The 24,267-nt window shown below is 41.3% G+C and overlaps 1 protein-coding gene across 2 annotated transcripts in view; it reads right to left on the reverse strand.

The window, feature by feature from the left end:
• Positions 1 to 24,267, reverse strand: part of ZNF366 (zinc finger protein 366) — a 61,490-nt gene that overhangs the window by 27,221 nt on the left and 10,002 nt on the right. The window contains exon 2 of one of the 2 annotated variants that reach the window (XM_037149071.2): positions 1,139 to 1,230. The exons of the other annotated variant lie outside the window; for it this stretch is intronic. The gene's annotated coding sequence lies outside the window, so the exon portion shown is untranslated. The remainder of the gene's footprint in view (positions 1 to 1,138; positions 1,231 to 24,267) is intronic. 2 annotated transcript variants of the gene reach the window in all.

Here is a 24,267-nt window from a genome sequence, read left to right on the forward strand (position 1 = left end):
CCACCAAGCACTGCTATCCTATGAAGTCTACCTGAGCGGCCAACTGCCTTATTTCTTTGATACTTCTTCTCCTTTTTTTTTTTTTTGCAGAGAGCAGGAGGGAGGGAGAAAAAGGAGAGAAACATCAAAGCAAGGAAGAAACATCAATCAGTTGCCTTTTGTATATGCTTCAGGCACTGGCCTGATCAGGAATTGAACTGGTGACCTTTTGCTTTGCAGGACGATGTCCAACCCACTGAGCCACGCTGGTCAGGGGTCTTTGATGGTTTTCACTGGATATATCAACCAGAGTATTCCAAGATCCTACAGTGGAGGGGATGGAGAGAACCTTACCTACTGGAGGCTTTATGGAGACCTAGAGGTGAAACTTTCCTTTCTACCAGAGATGGAAGAAAATCCCTCACTTCTCTGAGGTCTATCACATTTGTTTGATGTTCCGCTCATTGATAGGGTTCCGTGCTGCTCATCACTTTTTTTTTGTGGGTGGGCATCTTATATTTCTAACAAAATCTGATTAAGAAGTCAAAAACTTGCCTGGTGCCCTATATGTTGTTGGAGCCCAATAATTACTTAGAAATTTATTTGACAAATACCTGTTTTCTAACTTGCTCTCTCTCCCTCACATATGTGGACACATAGCCTATCTGTGTAAAAAATATAAGTATCTGGTAATACTGGTTGCCCCTGGGGAGGGACACTGTATGGCTGGGGGAGGAAGGCTTTGGAGCCCGGCAGCCAAGTTCCCAAATCCATACTCTATAGGAAGGTGCCTTTCCTGTTGACCAGTTCCCTGGATAGAGACCTAATTGTATAGCCTTTCAACTCATACTTTCATACACTGTGACTGACTTAACTATCTAAATACTTGCATTAAAAAATTAAAAATTCATGTAGGCTTTCAAACAGCAAACATTTAGACAAAATTAACATTGGATTCTCTTCTTTTTAAGAATGCTCTCAAAGCATTTCTTTGGACAACTCAATTTCTCTGTTCAAGGTCTTTTGATGCCCCTGGCAGAGTTCACTGTAGTTTGTACATCGGGCACACAGCATTAGGACCCAGGCTTATATCATCAGGGACATAAGTATAAGCAAGTGAAAAGCCTCTGACTGGGAGAAGCCTCCCCAGCGCACTCACTTGGCAAACCACCCCAGGTGCCTCCTCTGTGCCTGCACTGTGCTGGGGATAATGCCTACTCAGCCAGACGCTGGTTTCAAGGAATTCACCACCTGGGAGAAGAAAGTGACAAACAGATGCGGAGAAATGTGTCCTATGAGCTACAACGGAAGAATGTTGAACAGATATGTTATTTGCTGAATATGAAAGAACAATAAGAACGACATTTCTTTTACTGACATAAAATATTTTCTTTCAAGATACTCTTTTTTATTCAATTTTTATCATTAAAACCTAGGTTAAAACAACACAAAACAGGGGAAGGAATAGCTGTGAAAAGGAGGCAAGCAAGGAAAACCTCCCGCTCCCCAGCTAGTGCCCCCGCCTTCCCCGTCGGTGGGCTCCGTAGCACAGAGAAAGACTTCAGCAACTTGGCAGCCGGGGCCGACTTTCATAAACTATATTAGGAAAGCCAGGTGTGTGTAAGTAAAAAATAAATTTCTTTCAACCTTGAAAATTCAGATAAACATAAATTTGCTGTGCAGATTCACAGTGATTACAGAATCACACGTGGCAAACATGACTAACCCAGTGCCTCTGTGCTACTTCTCCCCGAGGTTTTCCTTGGCTCCTTCCCCAGTGCTGACAAGGAACTCTGGGGAGCTAAGAATGAGACTGTTGGACTGGGGACCAGGTTGGGTCTTCCCCCAGGGTCCTAAGATAGTTGGGTTACTTAAAATTTCCTTTCAGTCTAAAATAAAAGTGCAAACCTACTTACACCACTGCAGAATCATAAAATGTCAAAGCATAAAGCCTAAATCTTTCTGTGTCTTTCATGCTGTGTATAATGACTTGCACTTACTTCCATTTTTAATAATGAGTTTTCAAATTATAATAATTTTCTAGTCTTAAAATCATTTCCTGTTCTTCAACAATAACTAGCAGATACAACTACAAAAAATCTGTGGAATTCTCTCCTTATATGCCTCCCTTTCTGTTCTCCTCTAACAAATAGGCAGAATGCTGTTTGTTTGTTTGTTTGTTTGTTTGTTTAGGATTACTCATCAAAAGGAATATAATTTTTTCAGATATGGTTCATCTTGCTTTTTAAATACAAGTGTATTCTAGAGGCTGTCCTGATGTGTCGTGTTTAGAGAGCAGCCCTGAAAAGCAATGCTCAGGTTCCCAAGAAAGAGCACATTCGTACCAGAATCCCTTAACTTTGAACCTAGCTCACCCCTTTTCTGAACCTCATGTGCCCATATGTTAAAATGTAATTATACTCCAGGGTTTCTTATGGTTTCAACATGTCTCTGATTCTTGGATTTTCCTTTATCAATTTCTTTTTTCTAGTATGTTCTCTCCCATTCACCCCAAATGTTGATGTTATCCATAGAAAAAATGGGAGACCAAAGGGTCCATTTGGCAACACCTTCCACCTGAGCCATTCATTTTTGATGGTTTTTACAAAATCTGATTTATTGTTTCTTGGAAATGACTATTAGCTTCTTTCTTTCCATTCCCATATCTAGGACTTCAGTTCAAGTGGCCGTCACCCCACCCCTAGATTACTTTCACCAGTTTCCATCCACTCTTCCAGATCTTTCTTGTCCTTCCTTCCATATTCTCAAATACTAATGCCAAATCCATCTTCTAGGAATTCCTCACTTTTTCTAAGACAACTCTGTTCAGGAACCTGTGATAATAATGTGGAGGGATTGCTGCTGCCCACAGTGTGGGGATTGCTAATTGTTGCTTCAATATTTGTTCCCTCTTCTCCCTTAAGAAACAGAGCCCTGACTTTGCTTGTGGTGACAATGTTCCAGCAAAACCACTAGCTTCTCGACATCCTTTTGGTTAGGGCTTGTCCTTTGCCACAGTTCTGGCCAGGGAGATGTAAGCAGAAGACTACTAGTGATTTCTGAGAAAGCGTTTGCATTCCTAATGCAGAAACCACCCGCATATGCTTTCCTGCCTTTCTTTTTTCTGCCTGGAATGTGGATATGAGGCTGGAGGTGGCACTGTCATACTGGAACTGAGAAGCTACACAGTTAATGGCAAAGCCTCCCACAGGTGTGGCAGAGGGGAAGAGGGAAAGTGTCGATATGGAGCTACTGTTCCCACTTGGTACTGGTTTGCTTGTTATTTGAGAAAATGAATCATTTTCTTGGTTAATAAAGTATATTCAGAGTTCTGGGGCTTGTAGATAAACCCACCTGAAGCACAAAGCAAATCAAATATAAACTCCTCTCCCTGACTTTCAAAGTCCTTTATAAGCAAGTCCAGTTCAATTCCCCTACTCTCTACAATCATCTTATCCCCAAGCTTTCACTATTCTTTTTATGCCTTTTTGCCTTTGCTTAGATTGGCTGGTGTTTAGGGATATATTTTCCACTGATCCATTCCATTCTTCCTGGAAGTTTCCCCTTCCTAGTTTTATGCCCAATTATCTCTCTTTTCTCTCGAATCCTATTGCATCATCATTTTTACACAGAGCCCTGGGTAAAAATAAACACAGTGTTTTCCCCTGTATTACACTCTGGTTATTTCATGGTTGTTTTGTTTTCCCAGCCAGTGAATAACCTCCCTTCAACGTGGGATTCACACTCTTCTATCTCCCACCACATCTTACATGATACCGATCTCCATGGAGACATTCTGTGCAGGGCTGTTGCCTGGTGGTGATTCTGCTAGTATGCATTGCTATATCTGCTTTTTAAAACAGGCTTGTCTGTGGCTTTAAGAACACATGTGAATTTAGGCTGTATTTCCATCTAATAAGTTAATATTGTCATTGGTTGGCAGTTCAGAATCAGTATGAATTAGTTTGCCACAGGGAGAAATTTGCAGTAGCAAACATGATCACTGTGGTTTCTTTATTGCTGTGACCATTATGTTGGATTCACATGTTGCTAGAGCATTTACTGGGATTGCAGATCAACCTCCATCCCATCAAAGCTGAGTTTTCAGCATTAAGACATTATGAGAGTAGGATTCCTTGGGAGCAAAGGCCAGTTGAAAGGTGTTGCCTGGGTGAGGGCCACAGATCTGCTGTCAAGCTCCTGCTCAGAGCTGGGGCAGGGCAGCTACAGCAGTGGATCCAGCCCCAAAGCCTCCTCGGAGGGCAGCATTCTCCTTGGAAAGCAAAGAAAGAAAGGCCACCATTGATTAAACTTCTGAGGGTTTCATCACTCTTCCATGAAATGGAAATAATCACAGGACTTTTATTCAGACGGCTTTGTGTTCTTCCTTAGGCACTTAACTGAAAATCAGAAAGAACATCAGTGCGTGAGGGGATATCCAAATCCAGAAATGAAGGTTAATGTAACTTCTCAATTTTCTACTTTGATTTTTCTTCAATGAGATGTAACTACATATCCTTGCTTTTTCCCTCTGTCTTGAGCATAAACACACGTACATGCACACACACTCACAAGTATTATTATATTCTCTGTGTATGTTATATTAAAAAAAATAGAGTTATAGCCACTACGGAAAACAGTATGAAGTTCTTCAAGAAACTGAAAATAGAACTGCCACATGATCTAGTAATCCCATTTCTGGGTATATATCCAAAGGAAATGAAATCATTATCTCAAGGAAATATCTGTACTCTCACGTTCATTGCAGCATTATTCCACAACAGCCAAGGTGTGGGAACAACCTAAATGTCCATCAGTGGATAAATGGGTAAAGAAAATGTGGTGTATGTGTGTGTGCATTGAATATTCTTCAGTCTTTAAAAAAAGGAAATCCTGCCATTGGCAACAACATGGACGAAACTTGAGGGCAGTGTGCTAAGTGAAATAAGCCAAATAGAAAAAGACAAATACTTTGTGGTATCACTTATATGTGGCATTTAAAATAAAAAGTCAAACTCATAGAAACAGAGAGTAGAGAAGTGGTTACCAGGAACTGGGGAAGGTGGGGAATAGGAAGAGGTTGTTAAAAGGGTACAAACTTTCAGTTTAAGATGAATAAGGTCTGAGGACCTAGTGTATAATGTGGTAACTATAGTCGATAACACTGTTGTAGAGTTGAAATTTGCTGAGAGAGTAGAACTTAAATGTTCTTACCAAAAACAGGGAGGGTGGAATATGTAGGGTGATAGGTAGGTTAACTAAATGGGGGGATATTTTCACAGGGTATATGTGTATCAAAAAATCATGTTGCACACTTTAAATATCTTACCATTTTATTTGTCAATTATACCTCAAGAAAGCTAAAAAAAAAGAGAGAGAGAAAATGCTCTTCAAAGATTTAGTTTCTCCTAATACCTTAAATAGCACAAATCTGCCTTCTGGAATAATGATCCTTAATCTAGAAATTGCAATGACTTCCTTATTTGGTGTTTTGATCTCAGTTTTAAAAAATTCAATTAGTAATGCAAAAAAAAGGAAAGAAAGCAAAAAAATTGGTGTTTTTTAAAATTTTCGATGGGACAGATCTTGAAGCAAATGCCCACAGGAACCATTTACAAATGTCTGCGAGTTGCTTTGGGGGGCCATCAGAGGAGTCTCAGAGGTGAGGACCCCACCGAGCAGTCTTGAGGCTGAAATAAAAAGAGCCCAAGCTTATGAGCAGCAACACAGAGGCCTGCGGGCCTTGAAGGCTTCCTCGAAGTTCAGGGGCTCGGGAGTGACAGATTAGCTGCCTCCACAGGTAGATTTCTGATGAGTTTACTGCCATCCCAAGTAAGGTTTACGGGAGTGAAGAGAGAAGGGCTGTTCCCACAAAGATGTATAAAGTGCAATTCTTTTCCTTAGGGAGTTCTCCCCTAGTTGAGGAAATAGAGAGCACAAAATAACAGATTCTCTGAGTTGGAGGGGACCTAGAAGGTCTAAAAAGGTAAGCTACATCATAAGTCTCTTAACCTTTAGAGTCTTGGTTTCCACATTGATGGGGCTGATAATGCTCTCTTGGTAGTGGATTAAATGAGATGACCTAACTTGCAGAGTGTGTGCACATAGTAAGTATAGTTCAACTTTCTGTTACTATTGGCATTATGACAAGTCAGCAAATTGTGTTCGATAAATGCTGCTGATAACAGGATATCACTTCAGAGTGAGGCGGTCAATGAGGTCAAAGGGGAAGAGGATGGGGCATTCTAGAATGAAAACACTGGGGAGTGGGCATGCCATGTGAGATGGCTTCTGGTTAGAGTGGTTATCTGGGCTATCTCACCAGAGAGAGTCTCTGCCGTTCCATCAGCCTGTAGAAACTGGGCTTCAGGAACATAGTGAACAAGGAGCAGGCATTCTTGTTCATAACAGAGCTTATGGGCAAAAAGGACCCCACGATGCTGATGGCCTGACTGCTCTACCTAAAGTTACATAAAGTTAGAAATTTCCCCATCCTCCGGCTCTCTCTTTCATAGCCTTGAGTATATTGTTCTGGTAGAAATATCACAACATATCTTGGCCATTCATTTATTTATTCTCTTTCTTGCCCTGCTAGACTATGACCTCTATGAGACCAGGTACCCTGCCAATGCTATTCATTGCTGTACTCACCAGAAAAATGCCCTGAATATAGTAGATCAGTGCATTAGAATCACTTGAGAAGTTTACACATCCTACACTCCCCTCACACACACACACACACACACACACACACAATGTGATGTTTAGGGGCCTCCCCAGACCTAAACTACATCAGGATCTCTGGGGGTGGGGGTCTAGGTATTGGTGTATTTTAACAGCTCTGTAGTGATTGTCATGGCCAACCGAGGTTAACAGCTGCTTCAGGGAAGTGTTCAGTAAAGCTCTGTTGAATGTAAATGACAGAACCTATTCACTAAGGGGGCATGAATGAGCATGAGGTGGGAGAGAAGGGATTCCGATGGAAAAAGCTCTGTGACTTGCGGTCACCCCTGTCTTCCCACTATCTACCCAGGCTACTAGGAATGGAGTGTGGGGGTCAGAAGAAGATTCTCCTCCATCCCAAGGCTGAGTTGATGAGCATGGCCCATGGAAATGGCCAGCTGGGGGGGTCCAGGTGATCCACAAAGAGACATGTGGCCTGGACAGATCATGCTATACTCTGGTGGGGGGGTGGATGCCACAAACACACCATTTGCATGCATATGGGTCTTAGACGGAGACTCCTCCCCACCCCTTTTTCTCCTCCCCAGCCTCCGCCTCCCCCAAGGCCCTGCCCACAATGCTTGACAATGAGGAAGAGGATGCAAGAAGGTTTTCTTCCTGCATGACTATGATACTTCTGAAAGGTTGAGCTGTGGGATTTTTTTTCTTTTCACTTCTCTCTTGGAAATCACCTCCATATGCTGATTGGACTATAGTATAAGACTTCTTCTTTACATTGAGAAAGCATTCCCCACTATATTTAGGAGGTAAAAGGGGCTGCTGTTATTTCAGCTTCCTTAATAGCTTTCAATGCCACTGTATGGTTTTCTTTAAATGTTTGCCCCAAGTAAACAACAAAATGTAAAATCTTCCTTTATACTTTGATTGATGATTCACACCTTTTGGAATATCTAGCTCATATTTTTGGAAAGAAGCAGCTGGTTCCCTTGACATTTAATTCCAACAAAATGCTTCATTCAATTTTCTCTCTCCTAGATAGGGTGCAGACTATTGGAAAATATTCTATGACACTCACCCAAACATCTGCATTAAGTGTAGAGTATAGAAAAGGCAGAGTAGACTTGTAATAATCTGGAATCTGAACTAGTGGCATTGAATTGGCTGAACTTAAGAAAATGCGATTGCGGCAGGAAAGGATCTAGCTGCTGTTGGTAACCATAGGGAGGAACCTTTGCAGCTGGGGTTGAACAACCAGGTTTTTGTCCCTGAGTCAGGTTGAGTGTTTTGATCAAAGAACTTTGCTATAAATCAATGGCATTAATAGTCACCACGACAGCTAGGTTGCAAAGCTTTGAACTGATTATCTCTTTCAATTTCTACTACGACCCCTGTTTCATAGGTAAGGAACTTGAGGCACAATGGTTATAACTGATTTGTCTAAGGTCATATAGCTTGGAAGTAGCAGCTCTTAGCCAGGGTTTAGCAAACTCTTGGTAAAGAGTCAGAAAGTAAATATTTTTGGTTTTGTGAGGCCTACAGTCTTGGTGGCAACTACTCAACCCTGCTGCTGTAAGGAAAGCAGCTGTAGTTGCCAGGTAAACAAAGGGGAGTGTCTGTTTTTGGAAAGTTTCGGTAAAACTTTACTAACAAAAACAAGCAGTGGCCTGCAATTGGCCTTGACGCTATAATTTACTAACTCTTAGCCATGGCACTAAGCTCTCTTTTGAGACCAGTTGCTGGAAATTTTTATTTAATAATTTCCTTTCAAGATCTGTTACATTTCCATATGAGCTATTCCAAGTGCTCATTGAACCTACTGAGGCCCACTGAGTAAATAAAATTGAGGCTGTTTTTTTCTTAATGAATCATATTTCTCAGTGCTAGCAACATGCTGTTATGATGGGAAAAGATTTTTGAATAAGTGGGATTATAAACCACACAAGGAGGAAAGCCTCCGAGTGCACCTCAGCTCTCAGGGGTCTGGATGCTGGCAAGGCGGAGGAAGAGTTCAGTTTTTGCAGCATCCGCTCAGTGCCAGGCCCTGCCCACGGGCTCTTCCTGCTCTCCCATGTCTTCAGAGAGTCTTTATGTGCCACTCCTTCTGCACAAGTTTCAAGGTGGCACTAAAATCACACCACAGGATCAGAGAATTTAAGAAAATGGAGCATTGTATCCAATCCCTATATCGATCCTGCAAGGCAGGTGCCATTATTTCATTGTATAGATGAGAAAGAGAAGCTCAGAAGGGAAGTTACTTGCCTGAGGTCACAGAGTGGCTGACAGGCATTTCCTTCCAGATGTGCCCAATTTACTGGCCTGTTCGCCTTCCATTAGGCCATACTGCCCTTCATAGTGGACTGCACACCTCACCTTGCTTCGTAACTCAACTACTAAGAGAGTTTGGAAAGTCAGTTTAATTTGAAATTCTATTTAGTCCTACTCTGTAAAAAGGAGAATAAGAAGTCTTGGTGTGCCCTACTTGCTTCATATAGCTGCTGTCAAAATCAAACAAAGTAGACAGAGTGTGTCAAAAACTCTGATAAACATGAAACGCTTCTAGGCACATACAATGCTGGCAGCGTCAGGGAACTGGTCAGAGTCGTGGTGAGGCCCTTTCACCTCCTCACCACACTGCTGGCCACCCAAAGGGTTCCCCTGCACCCAGGGGACCCCAGCCACTGAATCATTTGGATTGCCCAAGTCTGGGAAGGAATTGGCCCCTAGAAATCCCCTGAAATCAGACCAAAGCTTAGGAACTTGGAAAAGGTTACAGAATAGTCATCCAAATTCTAGTCACATAAATGACTCTTACAAACACACAAATAAGTGTCATCACCATCCTTCCCCACTCTCCTCCCAAGAGACTCCCCTACTTCTGTTCTAGTTTCAAAAAGGCTTTTCCTTCTTTGGATGAGTGTTAATGCAGCCCTTTCTCTTAGACCTAACTCCTGCCCAGTCGTTTCAACAGTGTGGTAGGGAACATGGCACCAGCTTTATTCAAAGCCCACAGCTCCAGCTCTCTGGTTGCGAGGGCTTTCATGTGTCTTTGCCTTAAACCTGTAAACTTTCAAAACCCTTGTCTAAAAGTTAGAAAGTAGAAAAGTTGAATAGCTTGATTATTTAAGAAAAAAATTCTGTATGTAAAAATTACATAAATTTAAAAGGAAATGACAAACTGGAAAAACGTTTGCAACACAAAACATAGAGATGGTATTAGTTGATATCTAAGAGCTTCTACAAATCATTCACAAAAGTGACTATTTAATGTGGAAAACAGACCAAAAGCTGTGAGAAGGCAACGTGCAGGAACAATTCTAAAGACAAATTTAAAAAAAAAACTTCCTTGTATACTTTCAAGAAACACCAGATACCCAATTATTATGAAATCACCAGTAATAATTGGAAATGGGAATAACATGGAAATGGAAAATGACATTTCCATGTCATTTCCAGTAACATGGAAATGTTTTCACAAAACATACAGGGCTCTATATGGCATATTTAAGGTACATATGTGTGCATGGGTGTGTGTAATCTCTCTATATCAATAAGAAAGACATTTTGCACCTGCCCGAGACATTCAGAGAATGATAATGGAGATGAGGATTGGACCAGTTAGATTTAAAATTTATGAAAACAGCATATACAAATATAACCAAGATTTTAACTCTAAGAATTTGGACAAAGAGAGAAAGAAATATGCACAGTTGACCCTTGAACAGCACAGGCTTGAACTGCACGGGTCCACTTATATGTGGATTTCTTTTTTCAATAAATACAGTAAATATGTTTTTTATTCCTTAAGGTTTTCTTCATACATTTTCTGTTCTCTAGCTTATTTTATTGTAAGAATACAATATACAATACACTTAACATACAAAATGCGTTTGGATCAACTGTTTACATCATTGATGAGGCTTCTAGTCAACAGTAGGCTATTAGCGGCTACGTTTTGGAGAGTCAAAAGTCACATGTGGGTTTGCAACTGCACAGGATGGCATATCGGTACCCCAACCCCACTGTTGTTCAAGGGTCAGCTATGTGTGTGTGTGTGTGTGTGTGTGTGTGTAGAAGATGGAAGCAGCCCCACACGTTCTTGTTTTGCAATGATGTCTGGTATGAAGTACACAAGACCTGAGGCTCATCTAAGGCAAATCACACTGGGGAAAATCCATTCATGAAACTAAATCACCCAAATGTAAATGACATTCCATGAATAGAGACAAACACCAAAGGACATTTTCCAAATCGATGTAAAAGCCTGATCTAAACTGAATAAGAATTGTATGGCAAATTGATGAGGCAGTGAGGAAAAGCCAAGTAAGATACTGATGGGCCTGTTCTGAGAGTCTGAGCTCCACGCTCCTGCGTCATGTCCACGGTGTTGTGGTGAGCAGAACAAGAAGGAAGTCAGGAAAGCAGTTGAGAAAAACTGGCTGTTACTGATCAAGAAGGGATTAAAAGACAAAAATGAGTCAGCACCAGAATTAGATTCAGGTGACCTACTCTACACAATTTATTTTTAATGACCTTTAGATAATATAAATTCATCACACTTGTAAAATGTAATACTGAAATGTTTAAAGAAGAAAATGAAAATAATCAATAATACCACCACCTCCCCCAAAGTAACTGTTAATACTTTGGTTTGTTTCTTTCAAGTCTTTTACATGCATAAATGCTTTCTTTTATAACACTATTTATTCTCCATCTCTATGCAATGCACAAGTAATAGTGCAGTAGACAACTTCATATATAAATCTTGGTTGAGTCTCTATTTCCTTAGATTAGATTCTCTAGAAATAGATTACTAAATCAAAGCATATGAATTCTCAGGTCTTAATACATATTGCTAAATTGATTTCCATAAAGGTCTCCTTAATTTACACTTAAATCACTCATTTCTTTTTTTTAAGATTTTATTTATTTACTTTTAGAGAGAGGGAAGAGGAAGAGAGGGAGAGAAACATCAATGTGTGAGAGATACATCAATTTGTTGCTCCTCACGCGCCCCTAGCTAGGGACCTGGCCCACAACCCAGGCATGTGCCCTGACTGGGAAGTGAACTCATTTCTTTAAATGTACTTTTAACTTACTTTTTCCACTTGAAATTAAGTGAACTTCTAAAGTTGAGCCAACAGTTTTGTAACAGGAATAAAAAACAATTCCAAGTTTATTAGAGAATCATTTTGTGATATTTGTGGTCACTTACACTGAGATAATTCTCAACATTTTCACAAACCTCTCATACTCATTATTACATTTAGTCCCCACAAATCCCCCACGAGATGAAGAGGATTAATTGTAGAATGTTCGGAGCATGGGAGAGGATTTCAGACATGACCTTGTTCAGCTTTGATTAACATTTCAATCTGACAGAGGCACAGGGAGGATATGAGGGTTTTAAAGTTCTAGAGCCTAAGTGTCTGGAATCTCACTTCATATCACCTTCCCACTGGTGACCTTGACTGTACTGGTCCCTGTAAGGCTCTGACTCATTCCCAATTTCCTCCTCCCCCTGCACTGTTTTACCAATCCATTGGAAAGCACACCGTTCAATCTCTCCCTGTCATGGGGATTTGCAATAACTGGAAATCTGAGCTCAGACTCACAAGCAGAGACAGAGCAATCTTGAAATGAGCACTTTATCGGTGTTGTGTATGATGACCCAGAAAAAAACTCCAAGAGCATGTGGATGACCACGAGCCAATGAAGTTGAAAGAGTCAAGTCTGAACGTGGGGGTGGATTTAATAAACTGAAGTAAAGGAAACTTAGAACAAATCTAGGGCTCAAAACATTTCACCAGGCGATTCTGACCATGAGGACGGCTCCATGCAGCAGTATGTTTAGACACAGGAAGAATCATTTTCCCTGGGTAATTCCCACCTGCTCATGTGACTTAGGTAGTGTAGGTGAGTTATGTCAACAGCCAGCAAGAATCCTCAAGGAAAACTGTCAAGGCTCCTTCCACCCCAAAGATTTGGATATTCTTGGCAGATGATCATCTGGTTAGTGCACTATGGAATTACAATAAGTTGCCCGGAAATTAAAATAGCACTCTGCTGTTTGATGGTCAACCAACTGTCCACTGTGGCCTCTGGTCAGCTGTTGCCTCATTTCCCCCCAGGGGTCAAATTTATTTTATTTAGAAGCATCTAAGTATCATTTCCACTTATTTTTTGTGTGTGTAATTTTAAATTCAGAGAAATCATTTCTTAAAATGCCTGACATTAAAGAAAATCTGGCACTATATTGCCAATGCTGAAGCCAAGTACCACTTGTAGAAAGTAGCATGGTTTAGTATGTTGAGAGTGCCAAATTTTTCTTAAAATTAACATTTGTGCCATATGTTGGTACCTTAAACTCATTCCTCCTTTGGCTAATGAAAATGCAAAAGAAAAACATTCTCACCCTGAGAACTGTTCTCTCTCTTTGTAGACACTGTTTTATCTAGACACGAACAGTGGTCTTCCTTTGGGAGTGAAAATGAGTGCCTACTCTCTAAGTCTTGCTGAGAGGTCAAGCATTTAAGAGGCTCTATCTAATGTATACTTTTTTTAAGTACAGAAGGACAGATGTTTCCATTGCTTTGTACAAGGTGTACACATGTGTGTCTGCTTTGTTGGTTTAGAGCTGTGCTGTCCAACTGAGCACTCGTTAACCACATGTGGCTGTGAGCACATGAGATTTGGCTGATCTGAACTGAGACATGCTGTGCATATAAAAAGCACACTAGAGTTTAAACATCTATTGAAAATGTAAAATGTGCCATTGATGCTTACTGGATTGATTACGTGTTTAAATAATCTTTTTTTATTTATTGGGTTAAATAAAATAGATCATTCAAATTAATTTCATATGTTTCTTTTTACTTTTTAATAAAACTGCTGAAAAATATAAAATTACATTTGTGGCTTGCATTATATTATGTTTCTATTGAACGAAACTGGTTTAGAGATTGTGGTTGATAAAGGATTCCATCAATTTATTACACAACCAGGCCACGGGGCTGGGGAGGACTGGGGGAGGTCCTCCATCCCGCTGCCTCTTTCCAGTAAGGCTGGACACTAACAAATTCACCCTGCAGTAAATCTTATTTTAAAGGTTTGTAGAAAAATTAATTTTCTAATGTTTTCTGTGGCTTGATTGAATGCAAGTAGTAAAGTCTTATATCCAATTGTACAAGGATTTTAAACAAAACACTAGCAAATGTTCTTGAACTCATCAACCCTCATGGCCAATTCAAAACCAAGTTATACTTACTAAATACCTCTCAGATCTCCATGTTCATTGTCACCAACTCTGAGGTCTGAGCAACCATGATCTCACCTGAGCTGCAGCATTTGTCTCATGAGTGGTCGTCCACGCTACTCTTACTGCACTAGTCACCTTTTCTCCTCAAATCAGCCGTAGTAAACTTCTCAACAAGTGCATGTGACTGTGCCATTTCCCTCCTTAAAGGCTTCCACTACTTTCCCAGTGATTTCAGGATGAAGTTCAAAATTTGAACCTGGCCCACAAGCCCAACATAGCCTGACCCTCATCCATTTCTCCAGCTGCATCTTGCCCACGTTCCCCGAGCTTTCCATATTTTATTCATATTGGCCTTCTTCCAGTTCCTCATCCATACGATGCTCCCCCTCCCTCCAGAACCTCCAGACATGCCATTCCCATGGCCTAGAACACTATTCCTCTCCCTCTGCCTTCTCTGCCTGGTTGACACCTATTTATACAGATCTCTGCTCAAGTGTCCCTCCCTCAGCACCTCCTGACCAGGGCAAATATACCAATTTTGACACCCTGCATATATCGGTGTGGTCATTTTACATTTATTTGTATGATTATTTCTTAGTGCCTGACTCCCTTTTCAGACTATTTGCTCCAGCAGAGCAGCAAGTCTGTCAGTTCACATTTACTATCGTCTCCCAGCATAGTGCCTGGCACATAGTAGGGCCTCAATTAATGAGAAGGACGAAGGAAGAAAGGCAAGGTAGTCTGTATCAGCAAGAATCTTGCCTCTTCTTTCTTTGATACTCTTGAGAGGAGAGGGAACACCTGTCCTCACTCCTCACAGCTCATTAACATACCCCTGGACAGAGCACCTGAGTAATCCAGTGTATGGATTAGAAAATGCTATGGGTTCTGTTTTCATTGTCTATCCAGAAGCCAACCATTTCTTATTACCTCCATTGTCTCTATCTTGGCCCAAGCCACAATGTCCTAGGAACTTCTGATTTTTCTCTGAAATAGATGGAAAATCACTTCCTAACAGCCTTCTTATTCTCCTTACTTCCACACATGACTCCCTTTAGCCTATTCAACACACTAGTCAAACTGATTTTATTGAAACATAAGTGACATTTTGTCACTCTCCTGCCTAAAATTTTCCAATGGTTTTCTATTTTAGAGTAAAAGCCAAAGTCTACCTAAGAGTCTACACGGCTCTGCATGAGAGAGTTAACCCTCTGACCTCATACCTGACCACACTCTCCCTTGCTTACTCTACTCCAACCTCTCTGGCCTCTAGTGGTTCCTGGATCACACCAGACATTGTCCCCCTTAGGGCCTCACACCTGCTATTCTTTCTGCTCAGAGAGCTCTTCCCCAGGGTACCTACTCAGCTCTCTCTGTTCTCCCTTCAAGGTTTTGCTCAGTATCACCTTTTCTATGAGGCCACCTGCTCTGCCTCACCCAGCACTCCTTATCTTCTCTCCACCCCCACTTTGTCTTTCGTTCCCTAATACACTCCCTGGGCCTAATACAGTGTCTGCCAGGAGGTGGCTGCTCAATATATGTTTATTAAAGAAAAGACTAAAACCCAACTCACAAACCAAAAAAATCAGTGTGCTTGAGCCCAGCCATCGAGCGTGAACATGCAGACTTGGCCTGTGTTGTCAGAGGGTACACTGGGCTCCACCTCGGAGCTAGTGCAGGAGACTCCGAGACTCCCTAAGCCCTGATCAATGGCTCGGTCTCCCAGCTCATTTCTGTAACTGTCTGTGAGGCCCAAGGAAGCAGTTTGGCTCCCAAGAGCATCGAAGTGGCTCTTTCCAACATCCTCCCTCTAATCCTTCTTCCACCCCCACCACACACAAATATACCACACAACCCTCTCCCTTTCCAAGGACACAGCTCAGGCTGTTTCTAAAACTGAGATTCTGATCCAAAACAGTAGCCAACACACAGTGCTTCTGAATGGGCACAGGAAAAGACAGAAGACCTCTGAGCAATTTCCTGGCCCTATATTTTTCCATTCCCGTAAAGGAGGTCTTCTTTAGCTCAGGAATCTTTCTGTGAACCAAGCCAATGCCTTAATGGTGCGTGCCATTTTTCACTGCCTTGGCATGTTTCTTTGTTCTCTTACTTTCTATTTTAAGTGATCAACACCTGGGTCTTTTCTGTCAAAAAAAATTGACAACCAGCTCTACCAGGTGTTGACTGCTAGTTAAGGCTCATATAATGCTAATGGAGAGTTGCTTTCCTAAACAGGCATTTTATTTAATAATACATAATACTTAAATTGCACTCTCTGCCTTCAAAGAGTTTTGCAAATTTTACACTCCATTAAGCTGAGCAGCACTTGAGTTCATGCCTGATGGCTGGGAAACCAGGAAGGTTAAACAATTTGCCTTGGGCTACAGCTGGCTGTGCTTGGGACAAAGTACTTTGTCTCTTTTAATGGATAGGAAAATGTAACCAATAACAACTGTCTTCATCAGTGAATTAATTCTGAGTTCTTTCTTTGTGCTTTTTAAAGCCATACTGTGACTTGCTCCCTTGGCTGTACTGGCTCCACACTGTCTCTGGAAATCATTTCCCATTCCTCTTCTCCCTTCTTCCCTACCCCTCTTTGTCCTCCCCTTCCTCTTCCTTACTTCTATCCATTCTCAGTTTCTGGGATACTCTACCTACCAAGGGGAACTCACCATACCCACAACCCAACAGGGACCCTTATCCCTATCCTTCTGGGACCCACTTTCAGGTGCTAAGTTAATTGCTAATGGATGGGGAAGGCTTGAGATCAAGTTTCTAAGCGGGGTGAAAACCTTGGAATAAGTTGGTGTGTCTTCCTCACTTATCACTTTTAAATAGTGGTGAGTAATATAAAACCTTTTAAATGCAAACAAATATAGACCCCTTATGTTCTGAAGCAGAATGCAAAAAAAGAAAAAGAAAAAATGGGACAGGTTAAAGTGTGAAATACCTCTGATAGACCACTTAAGATTTCTTTTCTAGATTGTTCTGTCTCACTAGAGGTACACAGACACACAAAATCTGAGAAGAACTAACAAAAATAGTCTTTCTCTGGGCTCCAGGGAGAAAAAATACTGGGATTGATTTTCTAAGGGCTGGTGGAATCAATCTTGTTACTTTATTGTTTCTTGGAGCAAGAAATTTTTTTCTGGGGCCTCTTAGTAATGGAGGGAACCTGGACCATCCTCTTCCCTGTCCTTGAACATCCACCAGGCAGCAGTCTTACCAAACCAAGGGCAGAGTGTCTCTTTTCTTATTATTAAGCAAATAAAAGCAATAAGCAAGGAAACCCATAGCACTTGAGTCTGTGATAAAGAAGAAAAATCTGGCATGTGTTCAAAGATGAAACTTCTGTTACATAATGATTTCATGCTGAGTGTGTCAAAGACCTTTAAAGAGAATAGAAATGGGTAAAATAAAGAAAAGGCTGAGCCAAAGTAACCAGAATATGGCTTTACCTGTCCTCACCCAGGTGTGCATGCCTGTGTATCTCCTTCAGCCCTGAGGACACTTTAGCCCAGCATAGCATTTGGGGAGAAGGTACAAGACCATGTATGTGACATGCTTGTAGAATGTACCCACTGTAGGAGAGCAAAGAGCTCAGGAGACAAAGTCAGAAAATCAGGCTGTGAGTCCCAGCTCCACCACCCACAGACTTTCCTAAGCATCCATTTTCTCAGCCCTAATAACACTTTATTTATCAATATTTCTATCTGTTGTGGGCACATGGTTGAATTGCATTTCCCTATTCCTTTTATATGTAGACATGGCCATGAGACTTTTTTTGGCCAATAAAATGTGAGTACAAGTGATATGTGTCATTTCCCTGTGGAATCTTCAAGAAGCAATCCATGATTCCACATAATTTTCTTTCCCTTTGCCATAGCGACCTCAAGCATTTCCAATAATATCTGTTCTATGAGCCTGAAACCTGAAGACCTGAGTCAAAGCTACAGCTGCTACCTACAATGGACATGTAAGGAAAACAAGAAATAAATCCTTGCTTTTTCTTTCTCTCTTTTCTTGGAGGCTGTTTGTTGTTAAAGCATAACCCAGTCTATCCTGACGAATACACTACTTCGTGGATATGGAGGAAGATTAAAATGGGCTGCCTAACAGGTAATATGTGTGGCACACAGCAAGTGCTAATGTTAGTTCTTTCCTCCCTCACTGAATTTCTCTACTTTGTGATCCTTCCCAGCCCTTCCTTATCAGTCCTGAGCTATGCTACTCTTCAGAGAGTTTTTCAATGAAAGAAAAACAAAAAATGAACTTTAAGTGCTCTTAAAGTATTCCCTAATACCTTTTTTAAAAATGAGAGAGCCCCCTGGAATGGACCCCGGTTGGGAATTCCCATGTTCAGAAGAGAATCTGATTCTCCGAAATGTACAAAAGAGAAAGGAGCTAAGGGTCTTATGAAAGAAATCGGCCAGAAAGCAAAACCAATGAACTCTGAAAATTTCCAACCACAGACAGACAGCACTCCAACCCACAGCACTGTGTTGCTATCATAAAGCTGGGACCCGGGCCCAGGTGTCCCATGGGGATCCGGTTCTGACTCTCTTGTAGCAGGTTACCTGTCCTGCACGAGGGTGGAGTTCTGTCCAACTGAGCGCCGGCTTTCTTTTCAGCGAGAATGATGAAGATGGTCAGACCTCAAGCTTTTAGCTTTTTCCTCACTGGCGCCTTAATAGGCCTGTCTCTTTCTCCCTCTGCTCCAGGCTGTGACTTGGGGAAGCCAGCTGGGAAGCTGCTGCTGTTGCTTTGAGTAAATACTTGGAGCTAATCACTTAACAACTTATTCAATTAAGCCACCAGCTGAATGCCTTTTTAGGCTGTTGAAGTTTACTTTGAAGGAAAAACAGTTCTTACCTGAAATTACTCTGGAAGGCCATGTCTTTGAGCTTTACTCAAAGGGTAAATCTCAGTTAATAAATTTATTTTTTTTAATATTTTATTTATTTATCTTTAGAGAGGAAGGGAAGGAGAGAGGGAGAGAAACATCAATGTATGGTTGCCTTTCATGCGTCCCCTGCTGGGAACTGGTCTGCAACCCAGGCATGTGCCCTGACTGGGAATCAAACCGCAATTGTCTGGTTCGCAGGCCCGAGCTCAATCCACTGAGCTACACCAGCCAGGGCAAATCTCAGTTAATCAATTTAAGAAGGCATTTATTACAGCCGTGGGTCTCCAAATTGTTGAAAATTTTGAGAGGAAGGGAAGGAAAAAGGAATGGAATACAGATGAGATAGAACTAGATAACCTTTGAAGTTGCTTCAACTTCGACAAGTTACTTAATCTCTGAGCCTCAATTTCCATATAGAAAATGGCAATAGAAAATAATAACCCATCTCACGAGGTTATTATAAGATTTCATAAAATAAAAATTAGGAAGCCTCTGATGTTAAAAAAAGGCACTCAGTAAATATGTAGTACATATACTAGTATTTGGGCTCCCTAACAACCCTGGTAAGAAGATATTCTCATGGTTGTAAAGAGGAAGGAGGGAGATCTAAGACAAGGTTAGGGATGGGGATAGAGGAAAAATAAGGCAAATCGATAATGCTCATTCCTTCTGCAACACCATGGATGGACCTGGAGATTACTATGCTAAGTAAAATAAGCCAGTCAGAGAAAGACAAACACCACATGATCTCACTATATTTGGAATCTAATGAACCAAATAAACTGACAAACAAAATAGAAACAGAGGCATGGCTACATGGAACAGACTGACAGCTGTCAGAGGGGAGGGAGGAGGGGGACAGTTTGAAAGAAGGGGAAGGAAGTAGCCAAAGAACATGTATGCACAACCCATAGACACAGACAACAGTGTGGCGAAGGCCAGAGGGGAGGGGCAGGGACTGCATGGAGGTGGGCAAAGTGAGGGAAAAGGGGGACATCTGTAATAGTGTCAACAATAAAAATAAAGTAAAAAATAGTCATGATTTTTAAAATAATAATTCTCATTCCAAGTTCCTTATTTTTACTCCAGGCCCCTTCATCTGGACCTTTTGAGGGAGAATTCCAGAGCTTCTGTGACCCTGAAAATGGGCCCCAGAGAGCCCAGCTCTGTTGTGCATTGGCCAAACCACTGGGATGGGGAGAGGGGCCATTCTGGGCCAAACCTGTGGATGGGGACAAACTAGGGATATCTTACTGAGGTGGTGGAAGGAATCCGGCATGTTATGAAGGTGTGTTGGAGGCCTGGGACCTTGGTAGCTCCTGTTTAAATGCCTCAGAGCTGACATTTAGATGGGCTGTATTTGTTTCCTGTGGTCCCAGTGGGTAGAAACAGGGCCAGTGGAGGGAGGCGACAAGGGAGGCTTTCATCTCCATTCAGTATAACCATTAAATTACTGGAAACTTCCAGAAGGTTTGGACTGGATCTGATTCCCTTTAGTTTCCCTGGTGCCAGCACAGGGCCTCATTCACATGGGACAGTCAAGGAGCAGTAACTGCCAGCATTCTCACTGGCTGGTCTTGTGGGGGGGAAAGCCAATTCTGAGAAGCTGATTAACTCTCATTGACCTACCTGCCTGAGCCCTTGTTAAAACAACTGTGTCAGCCAGCAGTGAAGTTCAGGGCAGCCCATCCCTGAGTACTAGCGACCAGCACTCTTCTCTTACCTTCAATACCACACTTTGAAAACACTGAAGAAAAAACTCTCTATGAGGCTCAAAGGTTGTTTATGTAATGATGCTAAAAAACCATCGTGGAATGATCTGGAAGTGACATTTTAAGCTAGATAAACATTGAGCCTGCTACATAAGGTCATTCTAACTTCCTTTGACCCTTCTATAACTGTGGTCCTCAGCATTTTGGTTTGTAGCAAGAAAGCATGCTTCTCTCTGCCTGTCTAATGGTCTACTAGCCTTGTTTCCTCTTATAGTTTTTAATGAGGGATAAAGCCTGTACTTGACCTTAGTTCCAAACCCAGATCCTTTCTGCTTGATCCCTTAAGCATGTGTCTTGATGAATCTAATACATTCGGTTGGTAGACTTGTAAAGTCTACTGGACAAGAAACATTGTCATCATCTCTCTAGCTTGAGCTCCCTGGAGTGAATATTCCCAAATGGAGCATTTGGGTCAAAGCAGCTTCCCTAACTGCCTGCCATTGACTGAGGACATGTCAATGAAGAATTACATAGTCTAGAATTGCCCCTTATTCCTAGGACACATTTTCATTTATTCATTAATGCTGTTTCCTATGCTCACTCACGTGACCGTCACAGCATCCCTATGAGGTAGGCAAGACTCTTCCCTCTTTTTGCCACTGAGGAAACTAAGACACAAATGGGTTAAACAATTTGCACAGGTCACACAGATAATGAAAGAAGGAACCAGGAGGGTTTGGGGGTTTTTTTGTAGATAGTTGTTGGAATGAAGAAATTAAACAATGATGATATATACTTCCAGATGCTTTCGAGACTTCTATCAAATATACAAACTTATTCTAGGAAGTAGTTTGAGAATGGAAAAGTTCATTGCCAGCAGAAGACCATGATTATTCAAAGTATCTCCCTACAAGGTATTAGCGAACCCCAACTTTGGTCTGCTGCTGCAGCGGTTCCCCGGCTTCTTGGCGTGAGGACTCCCTTTATAAATTTTAAAAGTAAACTTATTTTGCAAATCTCCAGTGAGTTATAAAAGATACAAAATAGCCAAAGGGTATTTTTTAATTCATTAACATATTTAAATTAATTTATATTTTACTAATTACTCCACTATAACCAGATCGAAAAAGCAGAGGTTCACCTACTTTCAAAACACTGTTCTGGTTGGTATGCAAACAGTAGGCACTTGACATCCAAACGCAGACTCCCCGACTCTTTGCCATAGCTCCACAGACCCTCAGAGATACATGGAGATACATGGCTTCAGTCACATTCAGTAGCTCCTCTGAGCCTCAGTCTCCTCATCTCTAAGTAGACATAACAAGAGGTTTTTCAGAGGATCTCAGAATTAATGTGAGACCAGAAAGAACCTAGACAGCTCTTATCCTGGAAACTACAAAAATGGTTAAAAACACTGTCCCTGATGAGAACCTTTCCCATGTAGTTAGAGAGACAGACACACATGAAAGAACTAGTGAGCAGGGCACCCCCCTACACTCAGCTATGCTTCTGGGATCTCGCTCTAGAATGTGATCTGATCACCTGTAAGGCAGGGAGTGCCTGTGAAAGGGGTTCACTACTACCTTACACAGGGAATTCAGTTCACTTCAGAGTTTTCACTAAGAGTAACCATAGATGTATTTTGGCTGCTATCAATGGCTGAGAGGCTCCAAGCCTCAGGATCCCAGAGGTTGCCCATGTGGGTGCACCCCTCGTTGTGCAGCGCTGAACCTAACACTGGGAAAATGGGCGTGTACACAAGATGGTGATGGGAGATTTTTGTTTTGGTTTGAAGCTGCAACTCATAGTTATTAAATGGCTACCATGGAGAGGAAGTTATACAATGGCCCTAATATTAATATTTAATGCTATTTTGATTTAAATGTAATTCAAGGTACATTTATCATGCAAAAAGAAACTCGCTGTTTAACTTAAATGGCTCACCCCCAGCATAATGTCACCATCTTGCAATTCTACAGCCGGCATCCATCACATTTTCAGGATATAATTGCCTCCAGGGGATGAAATCTTGGAATAAGTTTCCCTCAATGATATTGGCAGCAGAAATTACTCCAGTCTGTCCTTTTGGGTTTGTTGGATTGAAAACAGAAAAGCCATTTCACCGCCAGGACTCCTGGTTCACATGTAAATGAGTACACAGCTTGATAACTCAGATGCCTCCAGGAAAGCCCCAGGGCCCATGAGCAGGAGGAGTTAGATTAATAATGAAAAGGGATAACATTTATCAAGTATTAACAGGCACAGTGCTAAGTAATGACATGAATTATCGCTCTTTAACAAAACCTGAGAGGGCGGTGCAATTTTATACCTGTCCTGTACATGAAGAAATTACAAACCCGTGGTCAGACCTCAGCAGGTTGCCCCTAAGACCTGAGTCGTAACTGCTCCTCCGTGCAGTCTTGCCCCTGCCTCGTAGCAGGCTTTCTGGGCTGCCTCCTCACCCTGGTGGACATCCCTACTTTACATGTTGCTATGAGGATGGGGGCCCGACAAGTTGAGAGGCAGATGAGTGAGAAAGAACAAAGCTCTGGTTGTGGCTTTCAGGTGGCAGTTGGGCAGGTAAAGGACAAGAGGAATGTAAACAGGTATGAGGTGATCATCCTTAACAAAATTCTCAGAGTATGGAAATTAAAATCACGAGTATCCTTAAAGATCAAATGTCTAACCCCTTCATTTTACAGATGAGGAAACAGAGTCTCAGGTAGTTGCCCATGATCACAGAGCTGGTGTGGGACTCATAACTCTCTCCCTCTCTTCTCTCTCAATAATTCTCTGACTGAGTATAAAAGGATGGTGAAAAATTTTTCTTTACACACCTTCCCCAAACCCCAGCCATCTGGTCCTCTGTCCAAAAGCAAATTCTATTAGCAGATCTATTGTATCCTTCTAGAGATATTCTATGCATGTCAAAAATAGGGTTCTTTTTTAAACACAAAAATTATAGCATTCTACATACTGGCTGAATCTAGCTTGTTAACTTAACTGTCCAGGTTAGAGATTGCTTCATCATCTGAACATGTAGGGCTGCCTCATTTTTTTCAACTTTTTAACAATTTTATTATGGTCAAATTATATAATATAAAATTCAAGCATTTTTAAATATCAGTATGATAAGTTTTAGAAAATGCCTACAGTTGTGAAGTCATTACCATAATCCAATTCTGAAATAATTTTATCATCCCCCAAAGTTTTATTATGCTAATTTGCAGTTACTCCTGGCCTCCACCTGAGCCACAGGCCACCACCAATCCACTTTCTGCCTCCATAATTTTGTGCTTTTCAAAATTAGGTAGATGAAATCATTCAATATTTATCGTATATCTGGCTCCCTAAATAATACTGTGTAGGGTTTAGCAAGATATTTTTGAGATTTACTCACAAGTTGTGTATAATGGGAGTTTCTTTTTACTGCTTTTTACTATCTATTCTGTCGTACAGATATACCACCTTTTGTTTACCCACTCACCAACTAGTGGACCTTTGAATTGCTTCCAATTTGAGGATATTATGAATAATGCTACTGTGAACATTTGTGTAAAAGCCTACATGGACATTTGACTTAATTGAGGGGAATTAGTTACCCTAACAGTGCAATTGCCATGTTGCATGGTATATACACATATAAGTGTTTAAGAAATTTCCAAACTGTTTGCTGAAATGGTAGTACCCTTTTACATTCCCACCAGCTCTGTATTAGAGCTCTAGTTTCT

The sequence above is a fragment of the Artibeus jamaicensis genome, unplaced genomic scaffold (genome assembly GCF_021234435.1).
Source record: "Artibeus jamaicensis isolate MK-2021 breed Jamaican fruit bat unplaced genomic scaffold, CSHL_Jam_final scaffold_369, whole genome shotgun sequence".
Lineage (NCBI taxonomy): Eukaryota > Metazoa > Chordata > Mammalia > Chiroptera > Phyllostomidae > Artibeus > Artibeus jamaicensis.